Genomic DNA, 16,465 nt, shown 5'->3' on the forward strand with positions numbered 1-16,465 from the left:
TAGTGGTACCACATTGAGAGAACATTTGAGAGGTTTTGTAGAACCTTTAAGAGGAGCCAGTCCACCCAACTTCTACTTTTTGTTTTTTGTTTTTTGTTTTGTTTTGTTTTGTTTTTGTTTTGTTTTGTTTTGTTTTGTTTTGTTTTGTTTTTTTCTGAGACAGAGATTCTCTGTGTAGCCCTGGCTGTCCTAAAACTCACTCTGTAGACCAGGCTAGCCTCGAACTCAGAAATCTGCCTGCCTCTGCCTTCCAAGTGCTGGGATTAAAGGCATGCGCCACCACTACCTGGCCAACTTCTTTTTTTTCCGCCCTGCCTGATTCCTGCACTGTCAGTGTATGACAACCTCTCCTCAGTGCTCCCTGCAGGATGGGCTGTTCATCAGGCCTTACTCATCATGGTAGACTAGAAACCTGCTCACCTAAGGAAGCCTTCCCCCTCAAGTTGTTCCTTTCCACTCTCATAGTTATGGTGACTGTGCCATTGACTAAGGCAGCCCTATCTCGTGATGGTGTTGAGACTCTGGAACCCACACCTTGCCTTGGTTTCCCCATCTTTATCACAGGAATGATGATGGCCATTAGCTCCGGCATTGTCATGGAGATTAATGAGTTACTATCCATAAAAGCACTTCTAACAATGTCTTTACATAGTGACTATACATTGTATTAGAAAAATAAATAATATGCAAGCCCCCAAAAGATGACTGTTAGCACTATTTATCTCTGGTGTCTGATGCTGTCTAGATGCTGTCTGAGTAGGATGGTGGGCAGATGCAAGTGGAAACTTTGGAGAGAGATGTGTGACATGCTACGACAATTGTCAGTGTTGTCAGTGTGATTGGCTCATGGGTGCCCAGATATTTGCTCCAGCTGTGTTTTGTATGCAAACATTAGGGTATTTCAAGATGAGGGCAGTGCTTAGAGTAGTAGACTGAGCAAAAATACTTGCCCTCCCAATGGCATCTGTTTATCTGATAAAATAAAAAAAATAAATAGAGAACACTTCTCTTTTTTTCAATGTCTTCTTCTTGTCCCAACCTTTAACTAGGACTTGGAGTAGAGCCTGTAGCATCAGTGCTCCTGGTTCCTAGGCCCGAGGACTTGGACTTAGTACTATACTATTGTCTCTTCTGAGCCTATAATATGGGTCTTCTTGGCCTCCAGAATTGCATGAGATTTTTGAAAAATAGTCTCTTTACATATACACAGCCATGCATCACTTAACAATGGAAATGCTTTCTAAGAAATATGAGAACTTTATTTTAGTAGTGGAAATTATATTGGTTCCTGCTCTTTTGAGTGATTTGGTCTGTTTCTCATGAATGATCAGTCTACCAGGACTGCTGTTTCTTCCCTCCCTTCTCAGATAATGAAACAAATGGATGCAATTTCAGTAAGTGGGTGTCTGTGCGATGCCACGGCAGTCCAGGAAAGGACCGATGGCTGCTCCCTGTGGCTTAGGGGCTGATCTTATCTTTGAAACAATGGTCATTACACTGAAACCTATTCTGTCTGGTTATTTGCACATCATTCAAAAGACAACGTGTTGCCCTCATTCCTCTGTACACTGGTTCCTGTAGCTCTTCCAGTCTTCTCAGGGCCTCTGTTCCTTCTCACTCGTATAACAGAGGTTTCCTGACTCCCACTGGCAGTAAGGTACTTGTTAATATTTAAGATACAGCCATGCTGAAAAATTCAGCATGACTTATTGAGAACTCAGAAAAACAAAGTTCTGGAACCTCTGACCAGCTGTGAGGCTAGGAAACCATTGTTTAGCTCTCTGTGTTGCCCTTCCTTCAGCTCTCTGGAAAGGATTACACACTGGTACTAAAGAACTGATGGGATAATCAAAATGTTATTTGTAAAACTTCTTCATCAAAATTAGACCTTTGGCCCAGTTTTAAATTAAAATTTATTATTATCTTGAACATGTGTGTTATATGTGCAAAAGTGCAAGTGTATATATGTCTTAGCATACCTACGGAGCTCAAAGAATGGCTCTTGGAATCAGCTCTCCTTTTGCTATGGGAGTAGGGGATTGAATTTAGGTTGCTGGGCTTAGCCAGCTAGCACTGAATAAGCTGGGTCACCTTGCCCATCCTTGTCTATGTTTTAACAGAGATTTTTTTTTTAAAAGTTACAGTATGTACAATGATTGGAAAAAATATAGTTATTTAGAAAAAGAAATGTATTGTTAGGCAATTCCCTTCTTATGTGAACTCATAGAGTGCATTTCCATAGACCTGGATTGCATAGGTCAACCACTGCATACCTGGTCTGTATGGTATAAGCTATTGCTCCTTGGCATAAACTTGTATATCCTGTTATTGTACTGCATATTACAGGAAACTGTAGTCTTGTCCAGGTAAGTTAGCAGAGAGTGTCTGAATGTGAAGGCCTAGGACATCACTGCATACCACTGTAGCCTTGATATACACTGCTTGCTTAAGCTGTATCAATTTCATTTTATATGCTCTTTCTTCTATACATTAAGAATATGCCCCTCATACCGATGGTCTCTGTTTCCCCTACTTCCTTCAGTCATCTCCTGTTACTTTGACAGTTTTGCTTCTATTTTATGTATAGCTACAGTTGCTTGTATGTATTCTTTTGTATGCATGTGTTCCTGTATGCACACATGCACATGTGTGTGTGTTTGTATTTGTGTGTGTGTGTTTGTGTGTGTGTGTATGTATGTCACATTTTCTTTATCCATTTCCCTGCTGTTGAACACCTACCTAGATCAGTTCTATAATTTACCTATTATGAAGAGTGATATGTTGACTCTGTGCCCTTTGGGTAAATAACCAGAAACCCCAACCTCCCCTCTGCCCCACACCCATCCAAACCTCCTTGGCTTCTCTTCAGAAAAGGGCAGGCTTTCTATATATCAACCAACCATGGCATAGAAAGTTGCAGTAAGACTAGGCATCTCCCCTCATATTAAGGCTGGACAAGACAACCAAGTAGTAAGAAAGAGGCCCAAAAGCAGACAAAAGAGTCAGAGACAGACCTTGTTCCTACTGTTAGGAGTCCCACAGGAAGACCAAGCTATACAACTGTAACTTATAGGCAGAGGGCCTAGGTCAGTCCCATGTTGGTTTCCAGATTGTCTGTTTATTCATGATGAGCCCCTGTGAACCTAAGTTTGTTGGTTCTGTGGGTTTTCTTGTGAAGACCCATTTATCTCCTATAATCTGCCATCTCTTCTTCCATAGGATTCCCTGAGTTCTGCCTAATGTCTGGCTGTGGGTCTCGGCATCTGTTTCTATTAGTTGCTGGGTGAAGCATCTCTGATGACAATTGGGTAGGCACCAATCTATGACCACAGCACAATATCATTAGGAATATTTTCTATCCCATGTCTTTGGGCTAGGACAGAAGTGTCCTGGCCCTCCAGCAGTGTCAAGTGTGGGTTCTACTTGTGGCATGGGCCTCAAGCTGGACCAGTCACTGATTGGTCACTTCCACAATTCCTGTGTTACCTTTACTGCAATACTTCTTGTAGGCAGGACAAGGAAACTCCTTATTGATTTCCATAGTGATTGGATGAACTTGCATTCCCATCAGCAGAGTGTGAGAGGCCCTTTTGTCTGCATCTTTTCTATCATTTGTTACTTTATCTTAGTGACTCATTCTGATGACGGTAAGATGGGATCTCAATGTAGTTTTGACTTACGTCTCTGTGATGGCTAATGGATGGAAGAGTCGTTTTTCTTGTTGTCTTAACTAAAGACTCAGTAAGAAGCATTTTAGGGGAGAAAGGTCTTATCCTGACCTATAGTTTAAGAGTATCAGTTCATCATGCCCAATGAGATGTGGCCGCAGGCAGTAGGCTGGCTGCTCACACTATATCTGCAGTCAGACAGCATAGCATGAACAAGAACTGAGGCTGGGCTATAAAACCTCAAGCTCACTCCTTGAGTGCTACTTCCCAAAGGTTCCATTACCTTCCCAAATGGATTCTCTACTGAGGACCAAGCGTTCAAACAGGTGAGCCCATGGGGAATAGGACCATTCACATTCAAACAGGATTAGCTAATAGGGTTGGATATTTTTCTTAGGTTTATTGGTCATTTGCATTTTTTCTGTTGAAAGCTTTCTGTTCATTTCATCAGCACATTCATTGATGGTTGTTTGCTTGTTTGTTTTTGGAGTTCTTTTGGTGGTTCTCAACCTTCCTGTGCTTCAACCCTTTAATAAGATTCCACATGTTGTGGTGACCCCTAGCCATAAAATTATTCTGTTGCTATTTCATACTGTAATTTGCTACTGTTATGAATCATAATATAAATATCCAATAAGCAGGATTTGTACCTGATAAAATAAAGCCTCTGACATGTGACCCCCATGAAAGGGTCATTCCAACCAACCAAGGGCTCTTGAACTTCTGCAAAGACAGTGGCTGTCCTTAGGTTAAAATATAGGCAAAATGATCTGTGCCTATTCAGAACCACTTCTGTACCTCTAGGATAAGAGTTGTTTGTGCCAGGCACATAATAATAACTGATTTTTTTTTTTGGCTTGAGGATTTATTTTCAGCAGAGACTTGAGATAAAGTATGTGATTTATTTAAGATAGACATTTATTATTGGCAATTTTATGATTGCTCAACATTAGAAGTCTCGGGGTCTTTTTTTTTTTTTTTTTTTGAGATCCGATTTGTCAAATAACATCTGCTATCATGTATTTTTATCTGGCTCCTGTGATTTATAATGAGGGCTGAAGTGAAGAACCTGCTACGTCGTAATCCGTTTTTCTGGTGCTTTGTCTCTTGTGGTTTTTGGCATGTCATTTCATCTCTCCTTGATTCAGAGTCTCCATCAGTAAGATGAGGCCATTAACACTGCTTGCCTCCTACAGAACTATTGCGAAGATTAGTCAATTAACACTCACAAGAAATCTTTAACCACAGAAATTGCTCTGTCATCAAAGATGATTAGTACAGGTACTGTCCCTGTTATCCTGTTATACAATGGGTACTCTCTGAAATGCTCTTCCAGGGATCTTCATAGATTAAAAAATTAAGCATTTGTATGCTGCAAGTGACTAATTTGGGGATGACTTTAGAATTCATGGAATTCTAGAATATTGTTAAAATCCTTTATATTTTCACTGTGATATCTAGATACATTTGTGCTCACGGGTTCAGGCACACCTGTACATTTATTTATCTATATATTATTTGGTGAGTGGTTTCCAGACAGCATTCGTAATGTACAGTATAGTTGTCTAAAGAATACTCATTTTTGTTATTCATCTTTTATGTGTGGTACCAGAATTTTCCAGAAACTAATAAAGAAAATGCTAATTTTTTTAACTTGGTTAAAAAAAAAAAAGCAAAGGCACATAAGGGACAAAAGAAAAATAAAACATATGCTTAGGTCTATAATTTGGCAGAGGTGGGTGAGGTGTCAGCAGTTGCCCTTCTGTTCTCCTGGAACCATTTAAGAGGAAAACATGAAAGAAATGGTCTAAGGTAAGTTTTGCACTTAGATTATTGAGCACCCTAGGAAGAGACTGCACCAGTGTGCTAAGACCCTCATTTTACGTGAGTTGAGCACTCGCAGCGAGACCCCATCGAAAAATAGGATGGAACTTTCCCTCATTCCATTTATTGGCTGCTTTTCCAGTCCAGCATCATGGCATTCTACGTGCAACCTCTCATCTGTTATCACACCGGATTAGACCAAGGAGGCCAGATGGCCCACGTTGCATCCTCCTAGTGACAAATGCTGTAACTGTTCAGTGTTTAAGGACTTCAGGACAGAAAAGATTACTTAGGACCTAATTTATTGCTCGAGAGATTTTTTTCAAGGCAGGTAAGAAGGGTTTAGAGTTTATAAGTGAACCCAGATAGAGACCGGGAGATGTCCTGTGCTGCAAACCTTCCAGGTGGAAGGATGCCTGGGATATAGTGGCAGGCAGGAGAAGAAGCAGTAATGAATGACAATATTTCCTAGACAACCTGCAAAGGAAACATTGCTATCAGAGTGTAAGGGCCTTCAGGAGCACAGCGTTTATATTTTCAGAGATGCTCAAAGCCTGACTATATGACGTTCTTCCTTCATCCAACTCCTGAAATGTAGGAAGAAATATTTGTGACCTAAACAACCCATCTCTTTTTTTTAAAGTGAGCTAATTAAAATATTAATTTTATTTATAATAGAGGGGGAGTGGAAGGGGAGAAGGAAGGTAAGAGGGAGAGGGAGAATGATTATGTCATGTCATGGTTGATCTTGGTTGTCACCAATGCACCTGATAAAATAGAGCCTCAGTTGACGATTGCCTCCATCGGATTGGACATGTCTGTGGGGCATTTTCTTGACTGCTAATTGATTCCCGCTGTGGGCAGTGCCATTCATTTCTGGGCAGGAGGGCCTGGGTTATATGAGAAAGGCAGCAGCTCTGACCTGGGACCCGGTCACGGAGGTCACCATGGTGGTCACTCCTCCACAGGGCCTGCTTCAGCTTCTCTTGATGACAGACTCTAGCCTGCAAATTGAAACCACCCCTTTCTTTCCCGAGCTGCTTTTGATCTTGGTGTTTATCACAACCGCAGAAAGCAGACTGGGACACAGGCCGATGCGTGGAGGCCAGAGGACCACTCCTGGGTGCTTACTTACAGGTCCCACCTTGCTTAAGACAAGCTCTCTTCCTTGGCTGTGTGAGCCAGGCTGGCGAGCTTCGGGGCATTCACCCCGTAGGACTGTGCTTGCATTACTGACACATGAGTTATGTCTAGTTTCTGAGTGGGTTCCTGGGAAATCATGGAACAAGGGCTGTAGAGCATGTTTTACCCACTGATCCACATTTCCAGCCCTTTTAGGGTGTGTTTTTAACTGTGACCTTGGAAATCCTGGTGCTTGGCTTTGAGTACTCTAAAAACTTTAAAACTACCCACGAAATTCATGGATTTGATCTAATTCACTTCTTCCACAGTGTACTGCATTTTGAGCTGATGGAATCCTAAAATAAAATGGTCTTCTAGGTTGGGAGGTGATTTGGAAGTGCATGCAGTTGTCCGACGGGTATGAAGCTCAGATGTCCGGAGGCTCGGTAAACTGAACTGTCGGAAGACCCCAGAGTGGCCGAGCAGCTTCTCTCCATCTTGCTTTCCATCCACTGTGATTTCCTTCTTGAAAATTAACCTGCTCTCCTTACCTGATGTTTTAAAACCATAAAATAAACAGACGGCCACACGCCCAGAAAGGAGGCACCTGACACCGATTGTTCGTGCTTTCCTGAAACTCAAGTCTGCAGGAAAAAGAAAATGTTCTCCTAAAGAAAAATCTGCCTTGGCTAGAAATTTTGTGAGCTCAGCAGCCCCCGGGCCAGATGGAAACATGAAGCTTCAGATGTTTCTGGAGCTGGCTTGGGTCTTAAAAGTCAAATAAGTCTCTCAGAAGCAGAATAATTAGGAGCGAGTATTTTGAGGGCGCCTACATATCTTTATCACTTAGAGGAAAACTAGCTATTCTTCCACCAAACCGTCCATGATTTTCCTTCTCCCTTACTTGAATCTGCAGTTCTTTAGGACAAGAAAGCTTGAAATGTGTTCCCGAATGAATACTGCTTCACATTTCAGGAACGGGGACAGGCTGCTTTCACAGAAGTACGCTGATTCTTGAGTTGTAAAATAGCGAGGTCCACGGAATAGGGACATACACTGTTCATTCCAGCTCCTAGCGTGTGCCTGCCAGCTCGCTAAAAGAGATCACATAGTTTGGCGCTGCAGAGGACCAGCCCACAACCAGGAACCGCAGGGGTAGCAAGGAGGATGTCAGACTGATATATGCCTGCTCCAATTCTTGAGCACCCAGAGGCAGATTCCGGGTGTCTGCTAGGTAGTCCCTGCTTGGGCTGCTCCAGCTGAGCCCCTTGGAACTGCTCAGAACTCGATAGCTACAGACCTCAGCTCCAGACACCCCTCTTGGTGAGCAGGCTCTGCTCTCCTTGGACTCTCCTGGCTTAGCACCTCTGCGCCCCTCCCAGCTGGGCCCCTCCTGGGACAGCATGTGCTCTGCGTGGAATAACAAGGTTAACTGGACAAGGTTGAGCAGTCCTCCGATGGGAGTGCCTTGAAGCCACGTGACAAGAATGAAAATCTGAAGATCGCAGTCCCAAGGGCCTGAAGAAGAGAGGAAACCCTTTCTGCACAGAGTTACAGTCCCAGCCAGCTTTCCTCAGACACCCTAGATGTGCCTGCTTCCTACCTTCAGGCCAAACACAGAGAAGCATCCTTCCAAAGTGAAAAGGAAGGCGTAGGTTCAGGATGAAACAATTCGTCCCCTTCAAGACCCTTTATCTCCCTGGGCAAGTGTTTTAGAAAAGCTGAATCACTAGGTCCAAAGAAGGCCCTTAAGCAAGGATAAAGACTCCTTGGAAATCCCCTAGGGAAAAGTCCCAGGTAGTACTTAGCTTTGTCTTTGCAGCCAAGTTTTTGGCACAGTTGTGGTGACCTGAGAGGCTTCAGGCAGAAGGGAGTGGCTGGTGATTAGGAACTGGCAGTTTAGTGTTGTAGTAAGAAACAGAGGCAGGCTGGTCCCAGGTAGTGGCCAGGTCCAGGAAATCAGGGTCGCACCCCAGCCAGAGTGATGAGATCAGAGTTCTCAACAAACAGGAGACTGAGCTGGGAGAGCCAGGAGGCTTACAAACCCAGGATAGTGAAATTCGTCTGCATGTGGCAGCTGGCAACAGCCCAGCTTCTAGCATGACTACTGCAGAACTTGGGGACCTGGAGGCAGGAAGTGGCAGTGCTGAAGCAGGCTCCCGGAAGTAAACACTGTCAGAGGAAACACTGTATCAAGTCAAAGGTCCGGCAGGCAGTGATCAACCAGTACTCAGAAGCAACAAAACGCCAAGCCCAACAGTAAGTGGCAGGTGCCAGGAGTGGCTGGGGAACAGGGCCACAGACAAAGCTATACACCTTGGAAATTCCTTCAAAGGAATGGTCTTGATCCCAAAGTGTCTGTCAGTGCTGCTAGAAAAACTCACAAAGAATGATCACTGTTTGGTTGTGGTTTTTTTTTTTTCCTTGCCTTGTTCTTCTTGGTAGCAGGCCACATGCATAAGTGTTGGGAAATGATAGAGTGTTCAGTCAGCTCTCACCTGGACTGTTGCATCAGCCTCTTATCTGTCTTCTTTCCTTCCGGACAACCCAATCTTTACCTAGAAGCCAAAGAAATTTTTGTAAACCCACAAGTCTCATCACATCTGGCCTCTGTCTAAACCTTTCTACTAGCTGCCTATTGTTGAAGCAAGATTTCCCTAACGTGTGTTTTGAGGAATAGTGGTTCCATGACTACCAATTCTGCAAAAGAATTACTCAAAATAGGTGTGTAGTGAGGTAAGTCGGGAATTCTATAAGACATAGTTCCTTTCTCAAGAGAATTTTCAGTTGAAATAAATGGTAAAGGGTCTGAGGAGTCCTGAGATAATTTATTGAGTGTTGATTGTTTCAATAATTTCTTGAAAGCATTAACCCAATACTTTACAAACTTTTAAATCATGGAGTATGTGCACAGAGTCTCCCCCTCTCTCCCACAACATGCTTTTGAGGAATACTGAATTACTGGTAGGGGGGTGGTGTTAGAGGATCATTCTTGGTTTTCATATGGATACATGGGTGTTTGGGGCCAGACTACTCCTGTCTCCCTTTGATTCCCTCCCAGCCATCTTCCTCCTGGGTTTGTGCTCTGACCAAACTGAGCAGAGCTCTGTTATGGAAATTGCTAGGTTCTGGACATCTGTTAAAAAAAAAATCTCCCTTAGCCTCTGTAAAATGTTACATTTTTTTTCTTCTGAATTCTGTTCAGATATCACCTCTGTAGGAAGCTTTGAAGCTTCAACAGTCTCCTTCTGATCCCCTAGAGTCTATCTCTGTGTGTAAAAACAGCCATGGAAAAATGGACAAATGAATGGACATGGCTGAGTTCTAATAAAACTTTATTCATAACTATGAGGACAGGCTCGATTGGCTATTGGGTGAAGATGTCATGCCTGCTTCAGATTCATGCCGCATACATTTTTTTTTTACTGAGACACCCTTTAAATTGCTAGATATAAAAAGCATAAAACCTCCAAGGGATGGGGGAAGGAGGCTCAGGGTCAGCACAGAACATACCCAGACACCAAATTCCAGCACAAAGGAGATTTATTTCCCTAGAAGGGACAAGTGCAGGGTTAGGGGCTCAGGGCTGTCTCTGGGTTGGGAAAAGACAGCAACTGGTGTCCCTACAGGAGTGGTTTTTAAGGGTAAAAGGAAGGAAGTCTGTGCTAGGATGAATTAGTAAGTCCTGATTGGACAGGTTAATGAGTGGAGCCAAATAATGAACTTTGATTTGCTGGACCTTGCTGTTTTGATAGTTGGGCTCCGATGCTTTAGTTAGCCATGGGGTAGTGAGGGCGAGCTTTAGGAATGGAGCCTAATGGTTTACCAATGAAGAGGAAGGGGAGACAGCAAGACCTGTCTGTGCCACATTCGCAATGGTTAGGCCTGCTCGAGAGCTGTTGCATAGGCCTTTGGGGGCCAGACCATTTCTGTCTGCCTCAGCTTATCGTCTCCTTCAGAGTGTGCTGTGCAGACTCATTTAGTTAGACCAGAAAGCAGGAAGTGATAAGTGCAGGTGTAAGCAATGAAACACAAGACACCACCTCACCAACTCTGAAGGTTGCTTCAGAGTCTTGTTACCTAAGTACTTTCTTGTCACTAGGTGGGGACTTTCTGTGACAGAGAATGTAACACTAGCAAGTTCTCTGTGATATTTGTTTAGGAATTTGGCCCTTGACAGACACCACCAAAGTCAAGGATGCCATTACATGTCACTATTAGATGTTAGTGTTAAGCATCCACCAGCTGCTTAACTACTGTTTAAATTCTTCCAAATGCTGTTTTAAAAATAGAACAAACTGTATATTAGCCAAAGAGAAGCATGGTACCTACCTGCAGAAGGTTAAATGTAGGCACTCTGCAGGCTCAGGTGACGGGGATGATTAATGTTACGAAGCTAGAAGAAGAGTGAATACTTGTCCCCAAATGGGAAGGATTAGAAACACATGGTAGATATTGCTCCTTGGGAAGACATCATGTAGGACTCTTTGTGGGAGTAGAAGCACAAGGCAGAATTCACAGAGTCTAGCTAACTAAAGCAGAAGAGCAGGGCTCAGTCAAGTTTGAGTAGCTAGGATAGCAAGTCATTTCCTTGGATAGTAAGAGCTCTGAAATATTGCACTCCTGTCTTGAAGTCCTACCTCTCTGGATCCACCTCCCTGGGGTAAGGATCCTAAGAGTCCTGCATTCATAGTGCCCATGGTGTAGAACCATCATGAGACCTGATCTTCCAATCCTCCTTCTTTGTACAAAGAGAGTAAGACTAAATTTAGGCCCATTGAACTTAGGTAGCAACAGTGTATATCACTCTAGGGCGGTGGTTCGCAATCTGTGGGTTCCTTATCAGATATCCTGCACATTGGATATTTGTATTACAGTTCTTAACAGAAGCAAAATCACAGTTATGAAGTAACAACAAAATAATTTTATAGCGAGAGTCACATCATGAGGAACTGTGTCAAAGGGCCACAGGCATTTGGAAGGTTGAGAACCACATTTTTAAAGTTGAGTAAATGCCAATTTCGTTAGCAAATCACACTTTTGGATACTAATTACTTAATTTTACTAGACTATATACCAATCATATAACATAATGAGGTTTGGATTTTTCAAGCACAAGTAGACACGTGTTGATGGTAGTCGCCACCTCTGGGAGCCTCTTGTGCCTGCTCGGTGCTCCACGCTTCCTTCCTCTTCCAAAGCAGTCCTTTGCTATTCATGTCTTTTTCCCTTCCTTTTCTTTTTCTCTGCTGTTGTGGACAGAACCTAGGGCCTCATCACTGCTAGGCAACTGCTTTCTCCCTAAGTTAAGTTCCTAACCCCATGTTGTTTGTTTTTAACCTAGACCTTGCATATGAAAGAAAACCTATTTGTTTTTCTGAGTCTGGTTTGTTTCTTTCTGTTCCATCCATTTTCCTAAAAACAAGATGATTTCATTTGTTATGGCTAGATAATATCCCATTGTGCTTTATACCTCATTTTCTTTATCCATTCTGCAAATGCACACTTAGTCTGATTCCATAGCAATAGAGTGTAGGTATCTGCTTATGCTAACTTTGATTCTCTCTGCTATACCCATGAGTAAAAACATCCCATTTCCTTTAGAAACTAAGAAAACAAGTCCCCAGAGGAGTAAATGTTAAAGAGAAAACAGAAACAACAACACAAATGTGAATGATAAAGAAATTTCTTTTTCTAAAAAATAACCCCAAATAGGGGCTGGGAAAATGAGTCAAAAGTTAAGAACACACATTGCTCTTCCAGAGAACCCAAGTTTGATTCCCAACACCCATGTTAGGCAGCTCGAGACTGTCTCTAACTCTAGCTCCAGGGCATCCACAGCCTGTGGTCTCCAAAGGCACCTGCACTCATGTGCACAGAGGCACACACGTAGGCATTATTAAAAATAAGATAAATCTTTTAAGGGAAAACAATCCCCCAAAGATAATCTTTCCACAGGGGAGAGGGGGATCGGGAACAAACCATCTGAATGAGATGGAGAAAGAATTAGCCATATCAGTTCAGTTGTATAATCAAAAAAAGACCAGTATGCATAGGTTGACCCATGGAGATCTACACAATTTAGTTCTTTACCCCTCCCCTGTTATAGCAGAAGCTATTAAAGCATGACTGGAAGTTTTTGAAGCAGCCAGTTTTCATTTATATCGTTATTCCTAAAGTTGTTATGTGAATAGTATGTTTTTTATAGGGCAGTTTTCATAGATGACATTCTGTTTACATATTTATAACAAAAACTATCAAAGCACAGTTCATAGACATTCTAGGAGAACAGTTCATAGACATTTAGGTGCCGTGAAAGTCATTCTGGTCATTAAGGACCACCCAGGAATTTGTAAATAACCAATCATGGGTTACTGGGTAATAGTGGCAAAGCACAACTTTTGAATGTTACAGATAAAGATGATAAGATTCTCATTTCTACGACAGCCACTGACAGTGACCATCTTCTTACAGGGCTGAAGCAGTACAGTTCAGTAGTGACAAACTGGGTTGCTTTTTCTTATCTAGTACCATTGAAAGCATGCAAAAGAAAGGCAAAGGAAGAAGGTGCCAGAGAGCTATGTCCAGGACATACAAACACACAATGATTTGTTCATTGCTATTGTCGGAGAAATGCAGTTGAAAACCATAGTACAGCATTGTACAAATGCATCAGGACAAACCAAAACAAAAGGGCAAACAATAGCAAGTGCTGGCAAAGATGCAGAATAGCATTAGCTCTTATGTGAGGGGAAGTGTAACCTGCCACAAACATTTCAAAAAACACTGTATCAAATTACAAAAGATGTGAATATGGTCGTCCTAGTAGAAGCATGGAATCCTAAGCTGGGAAGTACTCAAATTTTTCTCAACAGTAGGATGAATAAATAGGTTATAGTGCTATCCCATATTAAAATAACAATTATAAACTATGTTACCATAAATAAAATAATTGTACAACAGTATGGTTGACTATTAACAGGAGTTAACAGAGGACATCATTAGGTTGATGAAAAACAGTGGATCCCAAAGAGAAAGTGTTGTATGGTTTCATTTATTGAAAAGTGTATAGAGAGGTAAGTGAGTACTTCCCAGCTTAGGAGTCCAGGTAGAAGTCAGGAAAATAATTGCCTGGAGGGGAAGCAGAAGTTACACATGTCAGACAAGGCACAAAGATGGGACTCTCACAGGATGCGGGTCATGCTAAATTTCCTCACCAGGTAGTGTTTCCAATGCCAGTTTACTTGGGTTAATTAATGAAACAGCACACATAGCCTTTGAAGTCTTTTCTTCCTGCCACCCTTCAGTGGAGTAAAGGGAGAGGGGATACTGTGATGTCGGACTGCCTGCCTTTCAGATGTAGCTTTATTCTTTGCTTCTTCTCTAAGCAACTCCACAAATATTTTCCTTTTATTCTACTCATCTGCAGAATGGGGATTACATGATTTTTCTCTGTTAGACCATGTTAGGATAACATGTGACAGGGCCTGAGAAGCTCCCAGCACAGAGACAGGCCCAGATTTAACATTCAATCAATACCAGCTGTTGTCATTATATCATTAACGCTTGGGAAGACAAGTTGGTAAATATTATCTTACAATGTCACTGGATTCAAGCAAGAATAATTAAAACAACACAAAAAAACATCTGATATTTTTATTTTTCCTTATTATTGTTTGACTCTTTAACCTTTAAACTAGGGAGTCTTTCAGAAAGATCAACATGGGCAACTCCCAAATCAAAAAGAAAGTTCATTTGCAAACCATGGTGTAGCCCAACTAATACAAATATTATTGCTTCGGAGGACATCTGTAAGTAGGTAAAGTGCCTTAGAGGAAAAATGTGATCAGGTTTCAATTATATAAGACAGAAGTTCTTGCTTTTGAAGGGCCTGCTATGCAGTGCTCACACCTCACAGTGGAAGGAATTCGTCATTTATCTCTGTGCACAATGGAGCATGGATTTTTCATACTATCGATTTTGTATTCATAAATGACGCTTAGAATGTTTGTCTTCCTGCTACAATGCTTCTTTTTTCAGCATATAATCCAATATTGAAAATCATCCCTACTGCGCTTGTGTGGAACACTTGATCTCATGGATACGCAAATGCATCCTGTGTTTGCTTTTAGATCAAATACTGGGTCAGAAAATCCAAACCCTAACCACCAAAATTAAGTTAGGAAATTTCAACCAGAACTTGGGCTTTTTCCAAGATCGGTCCTTGATTTAGAGCTTTTAACAACAGCTCCAACCATAGCGCTCTTGACATACTGGTTTCCATATTCCACGCTAGGAAATTCCGTGGTCAGTCTACACTAAGTACAGAATCCTGAAAAAGAAAAGGCTCCTGTGTGTGCTGAGAAAAAGCCCTTAGATTTCATCATTTGCACTGAGAGGCAACTGTGACCGTGTCAAGAGAACGCGCTGCAATCGCTTACGTTTCTCATTTACCCCATTCTCATTTTCGAAAAACAAACCTCCAGAGAGACAGGCTGTGTCCGTATTGTTAATCATTCTATTACCAGTGTTTATGACAGTGCCTAGAACGTAGTAAGGATTGAATAGATGTTTCTTGTATAAGCGAATGAGTTTAAGAAAGTATTGGTTAAAAGTCTCAATCAACACATGACTCAAAGATAATCAATTAAAATAAAAAAAAAACCTAGAATAATCAGTTTCCAATTAAGATTGGTTTGTGTAGTCTGGAGGTCCTAATCGCAGGGGGGTGGGGGGGGGAACAAAGAAATTACTTAAACAGTTCACAGATGTGGGATTTTCTTCATACTCTGATCTCTTTAATGGGACCCAAATGAGAAACTTGATGTGAAATGACCCACCAAAGGTAAATGGTCTTGGTTCACTCAAAAGAAAGGACTGAGAGCACCTTGTTCTAGTTTGTTTTCTGCTGCTGCAATAAAACATTCTGACCAAGGACAGCTTGGGGAGGGAAGGGTTTATTCCACTTTACAATTCCAGGTTATAATCCATCATTGCAGGGAGACAAGGCAGGAACAGGAGCGAGAATCACGGAGGAAGGCTGCTTCTGGCCAGCTTCCCTCTGGCTTATGCTCAGCCAACTTTCTCATTTAACCCTGGACCACATGCTTAAGCATGGCCCCACCCACCGTGGACTGGGCCTTCCCACATCAATCAACAACCAAGAAAATTGCCCCGTAGATGTAGCTGTAGGCCAGTCTGATCTGAGTAATCCTCCAACCGAAACTCTTTCTTCCCAGGTGCCTTTTAGTTAAGAAAGTTGACAGAAAAGCAACCAGGGGACACGTTTTGCCTTCTATCCCGAGTGTGGCATCAGTGTGGGCAGCTGTAAGAAGAGGGCTTCAGAAGGCATGGTTCTATGGTGGATTTTGATGACACGGAGCAGGGGCTGACCCCGTTGGAGGCTCCTTCAGAACCACATGCACCAACTGTAGGGAGAGCACGTAGGAAGGGATGCCCATCAGAAGGAAGTATGTTCTGAACAAGATCTGTCAGGCACCTTCGGAAATCCCAGATGGCGTTTATTATTTTGGTTGTGGGATACTTGTTTAACTGAGTTATTTTTGCTATTGGGCTTTTAAACATGATTTTATGCTGGTGTTGGTATGAGGGGAACTGGTGGGACTATAGTACTGGTGGGACATAAGTTAGATGAGGCCCCATCAAAATCAGTATGGAGTTTCCAAATAATTAAAAATAGATCCTCCAGACAACTCAGCTATAACATTCCTGGGAATATACCCCAAGGAACCTGAGTCAGCATACCACAGAGATAAGCCCTGAACATCCATGTTTGTTACTGTATTATCCACATTAGATAGGGACTCAACTTATATGTTCATCAACAGATG

Source organism: Apodemus sylvaticus, chromosome 3 (assembly GCF_947179515.1).
Source record: "Apodemus sylvaticus chromosome 3, mApoSyl1.1, whole genome shotgun sequence".
Classification (NCBI taxonomy): Eukaryota; Metazoa; Chordata; class Mammalia; order Rodentia; family Muridae; genus Apodemus; species Apodemus sylvaticus.